This window comes from Chiloscyllium plagiosum, unplaced genomic scaffold (assembly GCF_037043375.1).
Source record: "Chiloscyllium plagiosum isolate Xiang-an unplaced genomic scaffold, Cpla_swu_hap1 HiC_scaffold_27, whole genome shotgun sequence".
Classification (NCBI taxonomy): Eukaryota; Metazoa; Chordata; class Chondrichthyes; order Orectolobiformes; family Hemiscylliidae; genus Chiloscyllium; species Chiloscyllium plagiosum.
Genome location: NW_028270165.1, coordinates 20,784,082 through 20,803,480, shown reverse-complemented (window position 1 = coordinate 20,803,480; position 19,399 = coordinate 20,784,082). Strand labels below are relative to the sequence as shown.

General features: G+C 46.4%; 1 pseudogene; it reads left to right on the top strand.

Moving 5' to 3' along the window:
- Nucleotides 1-978: 978 nt before the first annotated feature.
- LOC148143376 (uncharacterized) lies at nt 979-19,083 on the top strand (annotated as a pseudogene).
- Nucleotides 19,084-19,399: the final 316 nt, after the last annotated feature.

The window sequence follows — 19,399 nt, the reverse complement described above, 5'->3', positions numbered from 1 at the left end:
GTGACTCCATGGAGGGAGCAGGCTCTCCAAAGGTGCTCAGATGCTCTCTGTCCTTCTCAAAGACATTTTCCTTGTGTATTCCCTCGGTTTGGCAAGTATAGAGTTTGCACCCTGGAAAAGGTTTACTTCTTTCCTCATGTTCAAAATTATAAGGGTCGTTTCTCATGGAACTGAGCAGTATTTAAGGGATTGGCACATTGATTTCAAATGTAGACATCTGTTGCTTCATATGGTGTATATCTGATATTGTTGGCTGTTATAAAAACTTTGTGGCTATGATTTTTCACCTTCTAATGCAGAAATAGAGTTACGTTCTATATCTCTTGTCTCTTTTGTATTTACTAGGACAGCAGGAAGTCATTCAGTAACTTCACTGGCTTTCTTTTCCCAAGCAGTCTTGACATTTCATTATCATATTCGTGATTCAGCTCCATTTCCAGCACCTTTGTCGACAGCTTGTTCCAGGTTATTGCGATCTAAATTAAGTTTTCCTCCAAACACACTGAAGGCTATCTTGTTGCATGAGGGTTTTCTGCGTCCTGCATAATATATGGTCAGCACTCATCTGGCAATATACAGGAATTGCCACCGATGTTATGTTCATTTAACAGTACTGACAGTGATCACTCAATTTGTGATTTTTTTTTGGAGGAAGACATGCAGAAAGAAATCTGAAAACAAATGATACGTCATCTTCTGACAGAGCCACTTGAATCATTGGGGCTTGAATATCAGCAGCCATTCAATTCAAGAAGAAATGTTTGCTTTTGTCTGTGTGAGAGATTTTGAACACTCGTATGGCAGGAATAATACTGAGACATCCGAGTGAGGGAGATTCAGTACGCTGTCTGTGAAAAATGCGTCAAACAATTTACTCAGCTTGGGGGATCAAAATCTCAACCCTCACAGTGGGGAGAGACTATGTATCCATTCTGTTTTGAATTTCAAACCCAGTGCGACACAAAGAATGCTCCCCTCATGGGGAAACCATGGAAATGTGAGGACTGTGGGAAAGGGTTCCCTTCCCCATTGGTGCTAGACACCCACAGATGCGTTCTCACTGGGGAGACGCTGTTCTCCTGCTCAGTATGTGGGAAGGGATTCAGTTGGCTGTGCAGCCTGCAGACACACCAGCGAGTTCACACCAGGGAGAGGCCGTTCATCTGCCACCATTGTGGGAGATGATTCATTCAGTTGTCCCACCTGCAGACACACCAGCAGGTTCACAGTAGGGAGAGGCCGTTCTCCTGCTCTCTGTGTGGGCAGCGATTCGTCGATGCATCCCACGTCCTGAAACACCAGCGGGTTCACCTGGGGAAGAGGCCGTTCACCTGCTCTGAGTGCAGGAAAGGATTTGTCGATTCTTACACCCTGCTGACCCATCAGCAGGTCCACAGCAAAGAGGCGCCGTTCACCTGCCCTAAGTGCGAGAAGAGCTTCAGTCATGTGGGCAACTTGTGGAGGCACCTGCCGATCCACACCAGGGAGAGGCCGTTCACATGCTCTGTGTGCGGGAAGGCGTTCACTCAGACATCAACACTGTAATCTACCAAAGGGTCCATATCATGGAGAGGGCGTTCATCTGCTCTCAGTGTGGAAATGGCTTCACCCGCTCCTCCCAACTGCGGAGCCACCAGCGAGTTCTGGAATTTTTTGAGGATGTAACTCTGAAGATGGACAAGGGAGATCCAGTGGATGTCGTGCACCTGGACTTTCAGAAAGCCTTTGATAAAGTCCCACATAGGAGGTTAGTGAGCAAAATTAGGGCGCATAGTATTGGGGGCAAACTACTGACTTGGATTGAAAATTGGTTGGCTGACAGGAAACAAAGACTAGTGATAAATGTCTCCCTTACAGAATGGCAGGCGGTGACCAGTGGGCTACTGCAGGGATCAGTGCTGGGTCCGCAGCTTTTTACAATATATATTAATGATATGGAAGATGGTATTAATAGTCACATTAGCAAATTTGCTGATGATACAAAGCTGGGTGGCAGGGTGAAATATGAGGAGGATGCTAGGAGATTACAAGGTGACCTTGACAGGTGAGGTGAGTGGACAGATGCATGGCAGATGCAGTTTAATGTATGGTTATCCACTTTGGTGGCAAGAACAGGAAGGCAGATTACTACCTAAATGGAGTCAAGTTAGGTAAAGGGGCAGTACAAAGAAATCTGGGTGTTCTTGTACACCATTCAATGAAGGCAAGCATGCAGGTACAGCAGGTAGTGAAGAAAGCTAATAGCATGCTGGCCTTCATTACAAGAGGGATTGAGTATAGAAGCAAAAAGTTTCTTCTGCAGCTGTACAGGGCCTGGTGAGACGGCACCGGGAATATTGTGTGCAGTTCTGGTCTCCAAATTTGAGGAAAGACATTCTGCCTATTGAGGGAGTGCAGCGTAGGTTCACGAGGTCAATTCCTGGAATGGCAGGACTATCTTATGTTGAAATATTGGAGCGACTGGGCTTGTATATCCTTGAGTTTAGAAGACTGAGAGGGGATCTGATTGAGACGTATAAGATTATTAAAGGATTGGACACTCTGGAGGCAGGAAAAATGTTTCGGCTGATGGGTGAGTCCCGAACCAGAGGACGCAGCTTAAAAATAAGGGGTAAGCCATTTAGGACAGAGATGAGGAGAAACGTCTTCACCCAGAGAGTGGTGGCTGTGTGTCCTACTCCTGCACCTATTGTCTATTGAGTTCATGTGCCATTGCAGGGGGATTGAAGGAGCGACGGCTGAGTGACATTGTCGACTGGACTATCAACCCAGTTCCGGGGATTCCCGGGGTTTGAATCCCGCCGAGGCAGATGGTGAGATTGGAATTCGGTCAGAAATTTGGAGTTCTGAATCTAATAATGAATCCATTTTTGGGGGGAGAAACTGCCATCTAATTCACTTATGTCCCTTTTAGGAAAGGAAACTGCCATTGTGGGAAAGGATTCACTCAGCCATCTCAACTGCATCCTTTACCCGGTCTGACCTACACCTGACTCCAGACCCACAGCAGCATGGTTGACTCTTGACTGCCCCCACCCCCACCCCATGGCAAATGAGTGGGAGTAACTTAAATGAATACAGTGTGCGGGTTTAAATTGCTGAGTGAGGCAATACTTCCTTTAGCTTAAGGCTGTACCAAGGATCCAATTATAAAGGGACAACTCGGCGCTGACCAACAGTAAAGGAAGTGGAGTTGGGAGGAGTGTGTGAGCTTTGAGATGTTTAAAAAAAAAGCTTCTTTTCATATACTTTTTTTTTGCTGGGGAGATCTGAAGCTGTAACAAAGTTGGGTGACAATAAAGGTTACTTGAACTTAACCCTGGTCTCAGACTGTCAATGAAAGCTATGAGATCCAATAGGTTTTTGTTTTAAAGCTGCTCACTCTTTTCAACCTCTTGCACTAAGTTTCCAATGTCATGTATCAGAAGGAGCAGTGAATGAGTAGCTAATATCGTTAGAAATTGTAAATTTTTCATCTCTGCAGGTATTGCATCATTTCATCGACATTGTAACGTTTACTGGCAGCACCGGGAAGTGTGGGATGTATTCATGAGAAACAAAGTTAAAAATCATACAACACCAGGTTATAGTCCAACATGTTTATTTGGAAGCACTAACTTTCGGAACACTGCTCCTTCATCAGGTGTTTGTGGCGCAGGATCATAGGAGAATTTATCGCAAAAGATCGCAGTTTCATGCAACAGAAATGATATAGAACAAACTTAGATTGTTGTGAAGTCTTTCATCTTTTAGAATAGGTTGCAGGTTTTGTTTCATTAATATGTAAATCCCAGAACTTGTTTGAAGACACATTCTCGAGACAACTTAAGGTCTCTATCCCAATCTTGAGTGAGACTGGTTCTATTTTCAAAGTAGGAATTTATAAAATCTCACATGGATTGACTGCCTGTAGATTGTATTTTGCTCAAAAAGCGCACAATGTATCTGCAAATATAATTCTGCAAATTCAAAATCACACAAAAGCCTTATATGTAAGTGTGCATGCATGAGAGGATGTGTGTGTGTGCTTGATAAAGTGTGTGAGTGATAGAGTATCAGCCTGTGAGAGGGTGTATATGTGTGTGTGTGTCTGAGAGAGTGATCTGTGTGAATGTGAGCGTGTGTGAGAGTGTATGCTTTGTGTGGGTGTGAGAGAGCGTGACAGTGAAGTGGGGTTACCTGTCATGTGACATGAACCCAAGGTCCTGGTTGAGGCCATCCTCATGTGTTCTGAACTTGGCTTCCAGCCTCTGCTGGGCCACTAAAACTGAATAAGCAGTTACTTAGCACACATTGGAGAGGGCAGGGTGGGATTTGTCTTTCGATTTGCAGAAGGTGGGAGGTTCTGGGTGCTGGAAACTAGGGAAAACATGCTGGAGGACCTTCGGCTCAAAGAGATGCAGCTGGAAGCCAGGCTGCAGACACGATGGGGGAATCATCAAACCCCCACACTGTGGAAACAGGCCCTTTGGCCCAACAATCCACACTGACCCCCGTTAGAGCATCCCACCTAATAACCTCCACAGCTAATCCCTGAATTTAGAATGCCCAATCCACTCTAAGCTGCACATTTTGGGACCTTGGGAGGAAACCAGAGCACCCACAGATGGGAGGGGGGAGGGTAGAAAAGTGCAAACTCTACACAATCACCATGAGGGTGGGATCGAACTCAAGTCCCTGGCACTGTGAGGCAGAGGTGCTAACCACTGAGCTACTGCCGCGCCGCCCACAGTCTTGGATTGAAGGAATCGATGGACTTCATTCCAGGATTGAAGGAATCGATTGGCTTCATGCCAGTCCTGGTGACACTCCAGCCCGTTTGGGGAATTGAATTTGCTTCCACAGAGTTTCCACGGTACAGGGTCATTGCGTCTCAGCAGCTTCAACGATCCAAAGAAGGGCTCGTCTACAGCGAGAACACTAGTCCACATTTCGCTACAGAGTTAAAGTTCTTTGCACAGTCAGAACCCTGGAACACTCCCACGCAGGCTGTGTGGAATCACGGGGCTTCTCAAGTCACGTTGATGTTTGAAGTAACTTCCCCTCCTCGATTCAAACGCTGCTGATATTCAGGCCCTGAGTAAATTTTTTGTGCACGCCTGAACAGCAAATCCTCCTCTGCTAATACCTTGAGAAAACAGATCATTGCTGTCAGTGCAGGGCAGGAAATAGGATAAGAGAATTCTAGTTTGTACCGAGCAGCCTTCCCTATCTCCTACCCGAAATCTCTGTCTGCCATTTCCTCCACCTTTCAATGGATTCCAACTCGAATTCATCCTTCCATCCTCCTGTTTTTGCCCAGCTCCCCTCACCGGAAAGCGCTGACTCTCGGTTCAGTTTCTTAGTCACTTCTTGCCATTCCCAGTATATTGCCCACATCTTTATTTAGTTTTTAAAACAGAAAAGCAGTGGTTTGCTGATGCCAGGATCTGAGGGGAATTGCGCTCACGCTCCAGATTCTCTCTCGCATCATTCACAAAAATCTGCACTGCACATGTGCAAAGAAGGGGATGATGGGAGTGGGTGGGACGCATTCACCAACTCCCCATTCAATCAAGATCCAATCATGCCCACAGCGCCCCCTGTCTATTCTCTCTCGCTATCTCGCTTCCCCCCTCTCACACACATGCCATCCTCTCCGTCCATTCTATCTCCATACCCTCTTCCCCCTGTCTAGTCCAGTCTCTCGTCCACCCTCTGCCTTCCTCCATCCAGTCCCTCTCCCCACACTCATTCTCTCTCTCCTCCCACTCTCTGCTCCCCTCCATTCTCTCTCTTTCCCCACCCTCTGCTCTCCATCCATTCCCTCTCTCTTCCCTCACCCTCTCCTAACATTCATTGTTGCTCTCTTTCTCCCCCACCCTCTGCCCCCTTGCATTCTTTCCCCACGCACTGACCCACATCCATTCTCTCTCCCCACACTCTGCACACCCATTCTCTCTCTCTCTGTCAAACGCTCTGCCCCCACCCTGTGCACCCCCAGTGTTTCTCTAACTCCAATGTTCTGTCCCCGGGTCGATTTCTCTCTCTCTCTACGCCCAGCCTCTGTTTCCCGTCCAATTTCTCTACCTGCACCCCCATTCTCATCCTTTCTTGTGCGTCGAGCCCTCTTTGATCACTGTATCAGCCCTTCTAAGGATAGAGAGAGCGTGGATGGTGATGACTCTACCTGCGAGATGGGAGGGTGTGGTGTGAGAAATGGCTGATCTTTAACATTGAGAATCGCTAAAATGATACTTTCAAAACCATAAGTAAAGTTTGAAAGCAAATTCAATTTTTTTTAAAAGCTGCATTTTTCTGAAACTTGCATTGAAATCTGTGCAATTAGGCCACAGTTGAGGACAAGCTGTAAGGATGGAATGGTCAATTCCTCGTCTTGCGAAGTTGGTTCAGATTAATTAGAAATAGAGTCATAGAGTTGCAGAGCAGGGAAACAAACTTTTCGGTGCATGCCAACCACATATTCTAAATTAATCTGGTAATCCATTTGCCACCATTTGGCCCATATCTCTCTCAACCCTTCCTATTCATATACCCATCCAGATGCCTTTTAAATGTTGTAATTGTTCCAGCCTCGACCATTGTCTCTGGCAGCTCATTCCATACATATACCACGCTCTGCATGAAAACGTTACGAGTTCGGTCCCATTTAAACCCCCTCTCACCCTAAACCTATGCCCCTCCAGTTTTGGCTTTCCTCTACCCTGGGGAAAAGACATTCAAAAATTGAGCAGCCACACAAAATGCAAAAGGAATAAACTGTTGAGCCTCAGGGAAACAAACAAGTCTGACTCCAGCTTTTTTTCTCTCCGATTGGCAGTTGGACCAGCATCTCCACTGGGCATACTGCGCATGCTTCTCGATGTCAGGAAGCATTGCACATGTACGCTGGTGTCAGCAAAATACTACGCATGCTCTTTGCTGTCAGCGGAAACGGCACGCAACATTCTTGATCGACCAATGGGAAGCCCTGAAGGACGGGAAGGAGTGTGGTCCTCCTGCCATTGAGAGCCTCCCCTCTAATGTCGGAATGCGGAAGTTAGACCATGCGCTTGTGAAGGTGTTGCTGTTCCTCTCTCTATGAATGAAGATTGAACTTCATCCCAGACTGCAACTTCTTTCCTCTGTCCAACATCTGTGAGTACAACACACTCTTCTCACCCCCTTTTCCATTTTATATTTTCACTCTGGTGTTCAGTTCTTGACTTGCAGCAAAGTTGGTTCAGGTATGTGTCTTAATTGGCAAACACATGGTAAATGTAGTAACGCAGTATGAAATTATAGCCTTTCCTATGAAATAAAAACAGGAAGGAGGTACATTGTTTAAATGGTGATATATTGGGATGTGGAGAAAGTGAGGACTGCAGATAACGGAAATCAGAGTCGAAAAATGTGGCGCTGGAAAAGCACAGCTGGTCAGACAGCATCCGAGGTGCAGAACAGTTAACGTTTTGGGCAAAAGCCCTTCACCAGGAATGATGTGTGGATGTACAAATGTGCCTCAGATACCTTCTGCTCAGGCTTTCTACTCCAGTCAATGCCAGTTGTCACATAGGTGCAGCAAGCAATCAGCAAGGCAAGTGGTATATTAGCAAGAGGAATTCAGTTCAAAGTGGGGATGCCTTCCTGTAGTTAGGGAGATATTGAATATATTCAAAGCTGAGTTCATCTGACTTTTGAATGTCAAAAATAGTTATGGGGGAAGGCAAGAAATTTTAAAAAATATATACTTTTATTAGAAACTTTTTCAAATCTCTCACAACACCTCCATATACAAAAAAGAACAATACCAAAATACAGAAACATAGCAGTACAACAATGTCATATTATGATACTATTAATAATGAGCTACCTATTATTCTACTGGAACAAACTTAGCTTAAACTAAACTACAATCAAATTGAATAAAAATAAAATTAAACATAATTTAAGTTAATTTGAATTCTATCACATTACTTTATTCTATTTCACTCACCACACCTCCATTAAGGCTCCCATCCATGGGAGCACCAGTTATTGCACCCGTATTCTTTTCATAGAAGAAGAAGAATACAGCGCAGTACAGGCCCTTTGGCCCTCGATGTTGCGCCACCTAACCTATACTAGCCCACTATCCTCCATATACCTATCCAATGCCCGCTTAAATGCCCATAAAGAGGGAGAGTCCACCACTGCTACTGGCAGGGCATTCCATGAACTTACGACTCGTTGAGTGAAGAACCTACCCCTAACTTCAGTCCTATATCTACCCCCCTTAATTTAAAGCTATGCCCCCTTGTAATACCCAACTCCATACGCGGGAAAAGGTTCACACTGTCAACCCTATCTAACCCCCTAATCATCTTGTACACCTCAATCAAGTCACCCCTAAACCGTCTTTTCTCTAATGAAAACAGCCCCAAGTGTCTCAGTCTTTCCTCATACGATCTTCCTTCCATACCAGGCAACATCCTGGTAAACCTCCTCTGCACCCGTTCCAGTGCCTCCACGTCCTTCCTATAGTATGGCGACCAAAACTGCACACAATATTCCAGATGCGGCCGCACCAGAGTCTTATACAACTGCATCATGACCTCAGGACTCCGGAACTCAATTCCTCTACCAATAAAAGCCAGTATGCCATATGCCTTCCTCACCGCACTATTTACCTGGGTGGCAACTTTCAGAGATCTGTGTACATGGACACCAAGATCCCTCTGCTCATCCACACTACCAAGTATCCGACCATTAGCCCAGTACCCCATCTTTTTGTTATTCTTCCCAAAGTGAATCACCTCACACTTAGCTACATTGAATTCCATTTGCCACCTTTCTGCCCAGCTCTGCAGCTTCTCTATATCCTGCTGTAACCTGCCACATCCTTCCTCATTGTCAACAACTCCTCCGACTTTCGTATCATCCGCAAACTTGCTCACCCAACCTTCTAACCCCTCTTCCAGGTCATTTATAAAAATGACAAACAGCAATGGTCCCAAAACAGATCCTTGCGGAACACCGCTAGTGACGGCACTCCATGAAGAAACTTTGCCATCAACTACTACCCTCTGTCTTCTTCCATCCAGCCAATTCCTAATCCAAACCTCCAACTCACCCTCAATGCCATATCTCCGTATTTTCTGCAGTAGCCTACCATGGGGAACCTTATCAAACGCCTTACTAAAATCCATATATACCACATCTACCGCTTTCCCCTCATCAACCTCCTTCGTCACCTTTTCCAAGAATTCAATAAGGTTTGTGAGGCACGACCTGCCCTTCACAAAACCATGCTGACTATCCTTGATCACATTATTCCTATCCAGATGTGCATAAATCCTATCCCTTACAATTCTCTCTAAGACTTTGCCCACAACAGAAGTGAGACTCACCGGCCTATAGTTACTACGGTTATCCCTACTCCCCTTTTTGAACAAGGGAACCACATTTGCTATCTTCCAGTCTTCTGGCACTACTCCTGTAGACAAAGAGGACATAAAAATCAAGGCCAATGGCTCTGCAATCTCCTCCCTTGCTTCCCAGAGAATCCTCGGATAAATGCCATCAGGTCCAGGGGACTTATCTATTTTCAACTTTTCCAGGATTTCCAACACCTCTTCTCTACATACCTCAAAGCCATCCATTCTACTTATTTGTGACTCAGTATTCGCATCGACGACAATCCCCTGTTCCTGAGTAAACACTGAAGAAAAGTATTCATTCAGTGTCTCCCCAATCTCTTCCGCCTCCACACGCAACTTCCCACTACTATCCTTGACTGGACCTATTCCTACCCTAGTCATTCTTTTATTCCTAACATACCTATAGAAAGCCTTAGGGTTTTCCCTAATCCTACCGACTAAGGACGTTTCATGTCCCCTCCTTGCTGCTCTTAGCTCTCTCTTCAGGTCCTTCCTGGCTACCCTATAACTCTCAATCGCCCCAATTGAACCTTCACGTCTCATCTTGAGATAGGCCGCCCTCTTCCATTTAACAAGGGATTCCAATTCCTTATTAAACCACGGCTCCCTCGCACGACCCTTTCCTCCCTGCCTGACAGGTACATAATTATCAAGGACACTCAATAGTTGCTCCTTGAACAAGCTCCACATATCATTTACACTCTTGCCTTGGAGTCTACTTTTCCAAGCCACACATCCTAAGTCATGCCTCACCGCATCATAATTTCCCTGACCCCAGCTATAACTCTTGCCCTGTAGTACACACTTATCCCTCTCCATCACGAGAGTAAAAATCACCGAATTATGGTCACTATCCCCAAAGTGCTCACCTACCTCTAATTCTAACACCTGGCCTGGTTCGTTACCCAGAACCAAATCCAGTATGGCCTCACCTCTTGTTGGCCTGTCTACATATTGTGTCAGGAAACTCTCCTGCACACATTGAACAAACACTGACCCATCTAACGAACTTGAGCTATAGCTTTCCCAATCAATATCAGGAAAGTTAAAGTCCCCCATAACAACTACCCTATTACTGTCACTCATCTCCTGAATCACCCAGCCTTGCCCTCCCAGGGCCCCATGAGCGCCCAGACTGATTCCCACAGCTATACCACGGCTCTAATTAATATTGCTGATCAGTCTGCATCAATATAATTTAGAAAGGGCTGCCACGTCTTGTAAAACTACTGTTTTGTGGTGCACCATATTTGTGAGGTCATCTTGGGGGGGGATGCTCCATCACCAGCATGTGCCACCCCATAAGCCCTGGGGGTTTTCCAACGTCCAATTAATTAAAATGTTCTTCCTTGCACAGTGCATAAGAATGTTACAGTCTGTTCCTGTGTTCTCCGAGAGAAGGCAAATTTGGCAACCCCAGAAGAAGAAATACCGGATTCACTTTAACTTTAATCCCCCAGGATGCCCTTCAGCTCCCTTACTATAGCACTCCAGTATCTCTGGATCTTACAACATGACCAATAGCAGTGTGTGAGTGCCTATACTAATTTTACATTTGGGACACCCTGGTGATGTGCCTATCTTGAACTTAGCTAGCCTCTCTGGCACCACATAAGTCCTATGTAAAATCTTCAATTGCATGCCCTGTGCTTTGTTACATATTGAAATTTTCCTTACATTTTCCCATATATCTTGCCATACTTCTAATGAAATATCCTATCCTAGCTCCCGATTCCACATCCTAGAGTGTCCCTCCACATCCCCTAAGGTACGTCCCTTCTGTAAATGATACAACGTACTAACTGAAAGAGCACCTGAACACCAGAGTACTCTTTATTCCACATTTGACCTGTAATGCTGAGCCAGGAGCGTGGTATTCCTCTGTATATAATCCCTTGGCTGAAAGTACCGGAAAAGGTCCCTATTAGACAATGCATATTTCTGACTTAGCTGGCTAAATGACATCAAGACCTAACCCTGGAATAAATCTCCCAGACAGAAGATTCCTTTATTCTCCCATGACTTAAAGCCAGAGTCCATTGCCCCAGGTTTAAATCCTTGGGCTGCCACCAGTGGGGTAATCAGTGAGGTCTTCAGCCAATTGCCCTTGTCTTGCCTCATTATCCTCCAGGCTTTCACTGTATTTAAAATGATTGTACTCTTACACTGCTCAGTCTCGGATTTCATCTTGATCAATGAATAATAGATTAACTAGGGGACATCTCGACTGCAATGCTTCAACGTCAAGCAAAATCTACCCAAGTCCCCTCGTGCCCAGTCACACACATATGCTAAGAAAGCGCTTATTTGATATCTCTTCAAGTCCAAAAGGTCCACTCCTCCTCACCCTGTGAGAACTGCAATTTGGTAAACTTAATTAGGGGGCGGCTGCGACACCAAATAAAAGAACCTAGCCAACCATTGAGCCTCAGTAATACTCATCTGGGTAGCAACAACAGGAGCATTCTCATGGGGTACAACAGGCGAGGAAGAACATTCATTTTAATCAGAGTTATTCGGCCTAACCATGATAATGGTAATCCGTCCCACCGCTGCAAATCCTGCTTTATCCTCTCGAGTAATTGTACATAGTTAACTTTATACAGCTGGTGGAAGGCAGGGGTAATAAAAATTCCCAAATACAAAAACCCTTTTGACGACCATCTAAACAGGAACTGCATTCCATCCTTCAGATCAGGCACCTCCACTAATTCTTCCCCTCCCCCATCCGCATAGCTTCTGATTTTGTAAATTTGATCTTGCAGCCCGAAAATCTGCCAAATAAATTAATTGTTTGAATCAATCGAGGAACGGACTCCTCCAGATTGGCCAAGAACAAAAGGACATCATCAGCATATAGGGTAATCTTATGTTCCCCCATTCCCACTCCTGGCGCCACTATTTCAGGGTCCCTCCTGATAGCCTCAGCTCATGGCTCAATGGCCAAGGTAAATAGCAGCGGTGAAAGAGGACAGCCTTGGCGACTACCTCTCCCAGGTTTTAATTTATCTGACTTATTGCCGTTTGTGATGACTGCTGCCTTCGGATCATTATACAACACCACCACCCATCTAGCAAAGGTTGTCCCCAGACCAAAGCGCTTGAGGACCCCTAACATGTATAGCCATTCTATCTGGTCAAATGCCTTTTCTGCATCTAGGGAGGCCGCTGAACCCAGGATCAACCTTTGCTGGCATACCTGCACCATGTTCAGTACCCTCCTGATATTGTTGGAGGAGCTACGGCCCTTTACAAAACCCATCTGATCTTCTTTCACAATACAGAACAACACCTTTTCCAACCTCAGGGCCAGCGTCTTGGTTAGAATTTTAAATTCTACATTCAACAGTGAAATGGGTCTGTATGAAGCACATTCTTCGGGCTCTTTCTCCTTCTTTAAAATGAGGGAGATATTAGCCTCACTAAGAGAGGGCGGAAGATAATCCTGTGCATATGAATAGCTATACATCCTCAGAGGTGGCTCCGCCAACACATTTATTAATTCCTTATAGAATTCACTTGGGAATCCATCTGACCCCAGTGTTTGCCTCACCAACACATTTATTAATTCCTTATAGACTTTACTTGGGAATCCATCTGACCCCAGTGCTTTGCCACCTTGGAGATGCTTTATTGCTTCCTGCACCTCCTGTATTGTCATAGGCCCATTCAACAGGAAACCTGTTCCGCATTTATACTAGGGAGGTGCAGGATCTCAAAGAAGGCCTGCATTCTCGCTGCACTGTGTTCATCTCCCTCTGACTGATAGAACTCTGCAAAGTATTCACTAAATCTAACATTAATCTTCGTTAACTCAAGGGTAACTGTGCCAACCTTCTATCTAACAGACATAATAGATTGGGAAGCATTTTTCTTTCTAGCCAGATATCTACGTGGCTCATCTCCAAATTCAAACAATCTTTGTTGAGCAAAGCAGACGTTTTTTTCCCAGTGTGTGCAATGAGTTGGGAGCAGCCCGGAGAGCTGCAGCTTGACCAGTGAAGGCCTATTATAATATACTTCCTCAGCTATCTGCAGACGGGTCTTCAGCATCTGTTGTTACTCCTTCCTCTGCATCCTTCTGTCCTTCTAGTCGTTGAATAAAAAATAATCAGGCCTCATAAATATGCCTTAGTGGCCTCCTCCAGTATTTCCGGATTACTGGCCGTACCCGAGTTGATATCCCAGATGGCTCTGAACTCTTGTGATGTACTCAACAAATTTGCTATCCCTTAACAGGAATGGGTCCATGCACCAGTGCTGTGCATCCATTCCACCACTCTTGATTTTACCATATAAATACACTGGCACATGGTCCGAGACAGCTATATTGCCAATTTCACAAGCCAATGTTCTGTCCAAGCAATCCAATGGCATTAAAAAGTGTCAGTTCCCATGTGGTACTTGTGTGGGTTGGAAGAGAAAGTAAAGTCTCTTCCATTAGGGTGGAGATGCCTCCACACATCCACTAATCCCAACTCCTCGCACATGCCCACCAACTGCTTACATTGCGCAGGTGTACCTGCCTGGCCCCTTGGCATCCTGTCTACCTCGGGATCTATTAGGCGATTAAAATCCTTTCCAATGATCATGTGGCGTACCCCAAGACTCATTAATTTAGCAACTGCATCAATTAGAAATTTAAGAGGGTGCACCGGGGGACAATACACATTCAGGACGCCATACTCTTCTCCATGTATTAGAGCCCATGTTTGTCCTTAATTTGCTCTATTACCTGCAAACGGAGGTTCCTTCTTTCCAGTATAGCCACTCCTCTACACTTGGAGCTAAAGGAGGAGAAGAATACCCTATCATAACCTCCTTGCTGCAGTTTCAGATGTTCCTTATCAGTTAAATGTGTCCCCTGCAGCAGGGCGATGTCCACCTTTTCCTTCCTGAGGCTTGACAGCACCGTCTTTCTTTTTAACGGGGGAATGGCTCCCTTTTACATTCCAGGGGCACCACCTGAACGAATCAGTAGCCATGGTCATCCAGGGCAGCCCGTGGTTTCCCAAGAGGAGGAAGCTTATCCGAGGTGCAGTGAGCAACAAAGACATTAACTCTATAAAGTCTAAAAACTGCTCCTATTAAAAACTACAATAAATAAAAATCTAACCACCACATATAACTTAAGCAAACGCTCAAATAACCCTCAATTATGTAGAGATCTCTTATCCCCACCCTCCCCAAACCCCACCATTGCCACCATCCTGGCTCCTTTCAACTGAGGCTGTGCCCCAATTCACAGATTGTAAAAAACATGTTATTTACATTCTGAGAGTTAACAATGGTTGCCTTTCTCCCCACACCCCTTTCTCCATACATCTTAAGCACAGGTATAGCCACCCCCAATCCAAAAACAAAAGGACAGCAGTAAAAGAAAAAGGCCCCACACAATATGTAACTGACCGATACACTAAATAATTCCAGTTTTTGTCAAGGCAGTTCGTATAAAGCCAATAACCACAAAAAAGGGGCAAAAACGTAGCGTTGTCTGAAATGATGTCCCTCCCGCCTTCACCCCGACTCGATTTCTTTAATTCAGAGAATTCGCAAAGTCCTTTGCCTTTACTGCTGAATCAAAATTATATACCGTCCCTCCATGAGTGTAACGCAATACGGTCAGGGACCTCAAGGAATATTGTATGTTCAGATCCCTTAATTGTCTCTTAACTTCATCAAATGCCCTTTTCTTAATCCAGGCTCCTGAGAAGTCCTGAAAATATATTATTCTTGAGTCTTTGTGCATTAAAGCCTGTGGATCTCTTCCCAGTCTTCTTGCTGTTTCAATCACTCACTGTTTTTCTTTATAATGCAGGAGGCGCACTAGGACCACGCGGGGCTGCAGGTCCGATCCGGACCTGCGCATTTCGATCCGGTGGGCCCGCTCCACACTCAACAGGCCCGACTCCAACTCCAGCCCCAGGAATCCAACGAGGTCTTCGCCTTCCTCGTATTCCAGAAGATCCACGAGCTGTAACATATTTCTTCTACTTTAGTTTTCCAGGTCGTCCGCTTGCTCCTGAAGGACCTGAACCTGGTCTTCCAGCGTTTGGATCCTTCCTCCTGAGACCTCCGCCATGGTCTCCGATGCCACGGTCCTCTCCTCCACTGCCTATTCTCTTCGGGCCAACATTTGAATTTCCTGACTAAGCTTTTCCAGCGTGGCAGATAGTGGTTCCACCGCTGCTTCAATCTTTTCTCAGAGTTTGGCAAACTCCGAGAGTAACTGCTGCCCCATTAAACCCAAAGGGGCTGCCCTGGGAGTTTGAGCAATGGCTCCAGGCGCCCCTGATGCAGTAGGGGAGTGCCCTGCCTGCTGCACCCCTGTCGGCCCCTTTCCTTCATTTGCTTTCATTCTGGTCCAAAAGCTGTCAAACCACAATTATAGCAGCTCCAGACGTTCAGTAAGTTTATATTAGCAATTGTTTTCTCCTACGGATGGTTAATGAGGTGGGGGGAGGTGTAAATGTCCGGGGGTATGGCACAGAGCCCAACACAGCAGACCACTTAAACCACCGCCATCTTGGGTTTCCAAGAAAATGGTTTTAAGACCAGTACAGAACAGCTACAGGGTCATACAGCACAGAAACAGACCCTTCGGTCCAACTGGTCTACGCTGACTATGTTCTCAAACCCAACTAGTCCCATCTGCCAGTGATTGGCCCATATCCCTCTGGACCTTTCCTATTCATGTCCATTTCCAAATGTCATTTAAACATTGTCACTGTACAAGCATCCACTACTCCCTTTGGACACCCATTCCACACACAAACCACTCTCTGTGTGAAAACAATGGAGCTCTTCATGTCTTTTTAAAATCTTTCTCCTCTCCCCTTCAAAATTTGCTCCCTAATTTTGAAAGCCCCACCCTAGGGAAAGGACACCTGCCTTTCACCTCATCTGTACCCTTCATGATATTATAATCCTCTATAAGGTCACCACTCAATCTCCTCTGCTCCAGTGAAAGAAAACCCAATCTATCCACCTGACTGTAGGTATATTCATATTCAGTTATGATGTGTTCAATGTTGGTGCAGGCTCAAATGGCCAACACCTGCTCCCAATTCTCTCACTCTGTTTCCAGGACAGCATTAGTAGATTGTGAAAGGGGAGGGATAGATATCTTGTTTGTTTTTATTTTTAAAATGCACTTGATTCCCACAAATAAAATCAACAGGTACAAGTACAGCACATGCAGTATTCCCCATTGCAGCTTCAAGGTTTTGAGTCCTCTTCTTCCGCGTTGGCTCCAGCACATTCGGCTTCCTTTCCCCACCCCGCCTCCCCATCCCCGCCCTCAGCCGTTGATGCTTCCATTGTTTATAAAATCAAGAGCGGGATGGATAGGGTAAATAGACAAGGTCTTTTCTCTGGGAGTGTAGAACTATAGAGTAATAGGTTAAGGGTGAGGTGGCCCGGGGAGGGGGCGAGGAATTTAAAAGGAACCTAAGGGGCAATTCATGCAGAAGATTGCACGTGTAAGGAAAGAGCTGCTAGAGGAAGTAGTAGATGCTGGTATAATTATGACACATTTAAAAGGCATCTGGATCGGTTTATGAATAGGAAGGGTTTAGAGGGATATGGGCCAAATGCTGGCAAATGAGACCAGATTCAGCGAGGATATCTGGTCAGCATAGACCAGTGGACCAAAGGACCTGTTTCTGTGCTGTATATCTAGATGACTCTGGTTTGCCACGCCAATCTGTTCAATTTCTCTCTGGTGTCATAGCCTTGATGTTTCATTCTAAAACTCCTGTGGGGGCACGTTAACCATTTTGTGTCTGATTGATTGCCAAGAAGTTGCATTGCAGGTTCATCCTGAATTTACACACTACACGCAAGGGCGGCACGGTAGCACAGTGGTTAGCACTGCTGCCTCACACCGCCAGAGACCTCGGTGGAGTTTGCACGTTCTCCCCGTGTCTGCGTGGGTTTCCTCCGGGTGCTCCGATTTCCTCCCACAATCCAAAAATATGCAGTTTAGGTGAATTGGCCATGCTAAATTTCCCGCAGTGTTAGGTTAGGGGTATGGGTGGGTTGCGCTTCGGCGGGGCCGTGTGGACTTGTTGGCCCAAAGGGCCTGTTTCCACAATGTAACGCACTCTAATTTTTACTACCAAAAATCAGACCTGCTCACTCTCAACAGGATCCCAATGTCGTGGAAGATATTAATTTTCAGGTGGAGGGATCCAAAATTCAGAAAGATGTCAGTTGTGACTGTTCTGCTCTTCTGTCCCTGTCAGATCCTGAATCAGCACTTTCAGGAGAATTAGAATGGAGTGAGAATAGAGGGAGAGAGAGAGAAGGATGGTGCTTTCAGTTTTGTGGAATAACAAAAGAAAAGAATGTTCTGCAGAAAGTAGAATTGCATGTTCTGAATTTCTCCCCTGGACTGACAGTGATGACTTTTGTAATCTCTTTTCAGGATATTTGATATGAAGATGAAGTTTCAAAATCAACAGATGAAAGGCATATGCCTGAACCATTGACTCTCCTGCTCCTCAGATGCTGCCTGACCTGCAGTTTTCGACTCTGATTCTCCAGCATTTGTGAGTCACTCAATCCATCAGGACTGCAACAATTTTCAACTGTGATCCAATTGGTTCCTGTTTCAGTACGTTTTCAGCATCAGTGGGACTGGAAGAGAGCCCCTACTGTTGCAGCAACGCACTGAGTGTCGAGCTTGAAACAGTTATCTGGCCTGAAAAGAGGAATTCAAGGCAGGGAGGGGACATACACGCGTTTGTGTGCAACTGTAGCTTCGGCCATGGAGAAACCATGGAAGTGTGGCGACTGCGGGAAAGGCTTCCATGTCCCGTCTGCCCTGGAGACACATCGGCGCAGTCACACCAGGGAGAAGCCATTCTCGTGTCCTGAGTGTGGGAAGGCCTTCAGTGATTCCTCCGCCCTGCTGAGGCACCGGCGGGTGCACACAGCGGAGAGGCCCTTCAGCTGCCCTGAGTGCAGGAAGAGCTTCAGCGATTCCACCGCCCGGCTGAGGCACTTGCGGGTTCACACAGGGTAGAGGCCCTTCAGCTGCCTCAAGTGTGGGAAGGCATTCAACGATTCCTCCGCCCTGATGAGGCACCAGTGGGTGCACACAGGGGAGAGGCCCTTCCGCTGCCCCGATTGTGGGAAGGTGTTCACTCGCTTCTCCCACCTCGTGATTCACCGGCGGGTCCACACCGGTGAGAAGCCCTTCCCCTGCCCCAAATGTGGGAAGGCCTTCAGCGATTCCTCTGACCTGCTGACCCACCAGCGGGTCCACACCGGCGAGAGACCATTCACCTGCTCTGTCTGCGGGAAGTGCTTTACACGCTCTTCCGACCTGCTGAAGCACCAGCGGGTCCACACTGGGGAAAGGCCCTTCAGCTGCTCTGTGTGCGGGTAGGGCTTTACCCAACCCTCCCACCTGCTGACACACCGGTGTGTCCACACTGGAGAGAGGCCATTCACCTGCCTCGAGTGCGAGAAGGGCTTTGCTGTCTCCTCCACTCTACTGACGTACCAGCGGGTCCACACTGGGGAGAGGCCGTTTGCCTGCCCCGAGTGTGGGCAGAGGTTCACAATGTCCTGCAGCTTGAACAAGCACCAGCGGAGGCACCAATGCTCCTAACAATCAGATTCTGCCGGTAACGCTGCTGAGGGTCACCCCCAGGACAGAACCTCCTGCCCTTTCTGACAGTGGGGGTAGTGGGAGAGTTGGTAGGCTTTTTTGTTTTCTACTGGGGGAGTGGGGGTGCTGGCTCAGTGGTTAGCACTGCTGCCTCATAGCGCCAGGGACCCAGATTTAATTCCATCCTCAGGGTGACTGTCAGTGTGGCGTTTGCATGTAATTCCCCGCTGTGTCTGCGTGGGTTTCCTCTGCATGTTGCAGTGTCTTCCCAAAGTCCAAACGTGCGCATGTTTGGGCGAATTGGCCAAGCTAAATAGTCCCATAGTGTTGATGAATGTGTAGGTGTGGTGCCTTAGTTAGGGGTAGAGCAGAGTGATAGGGT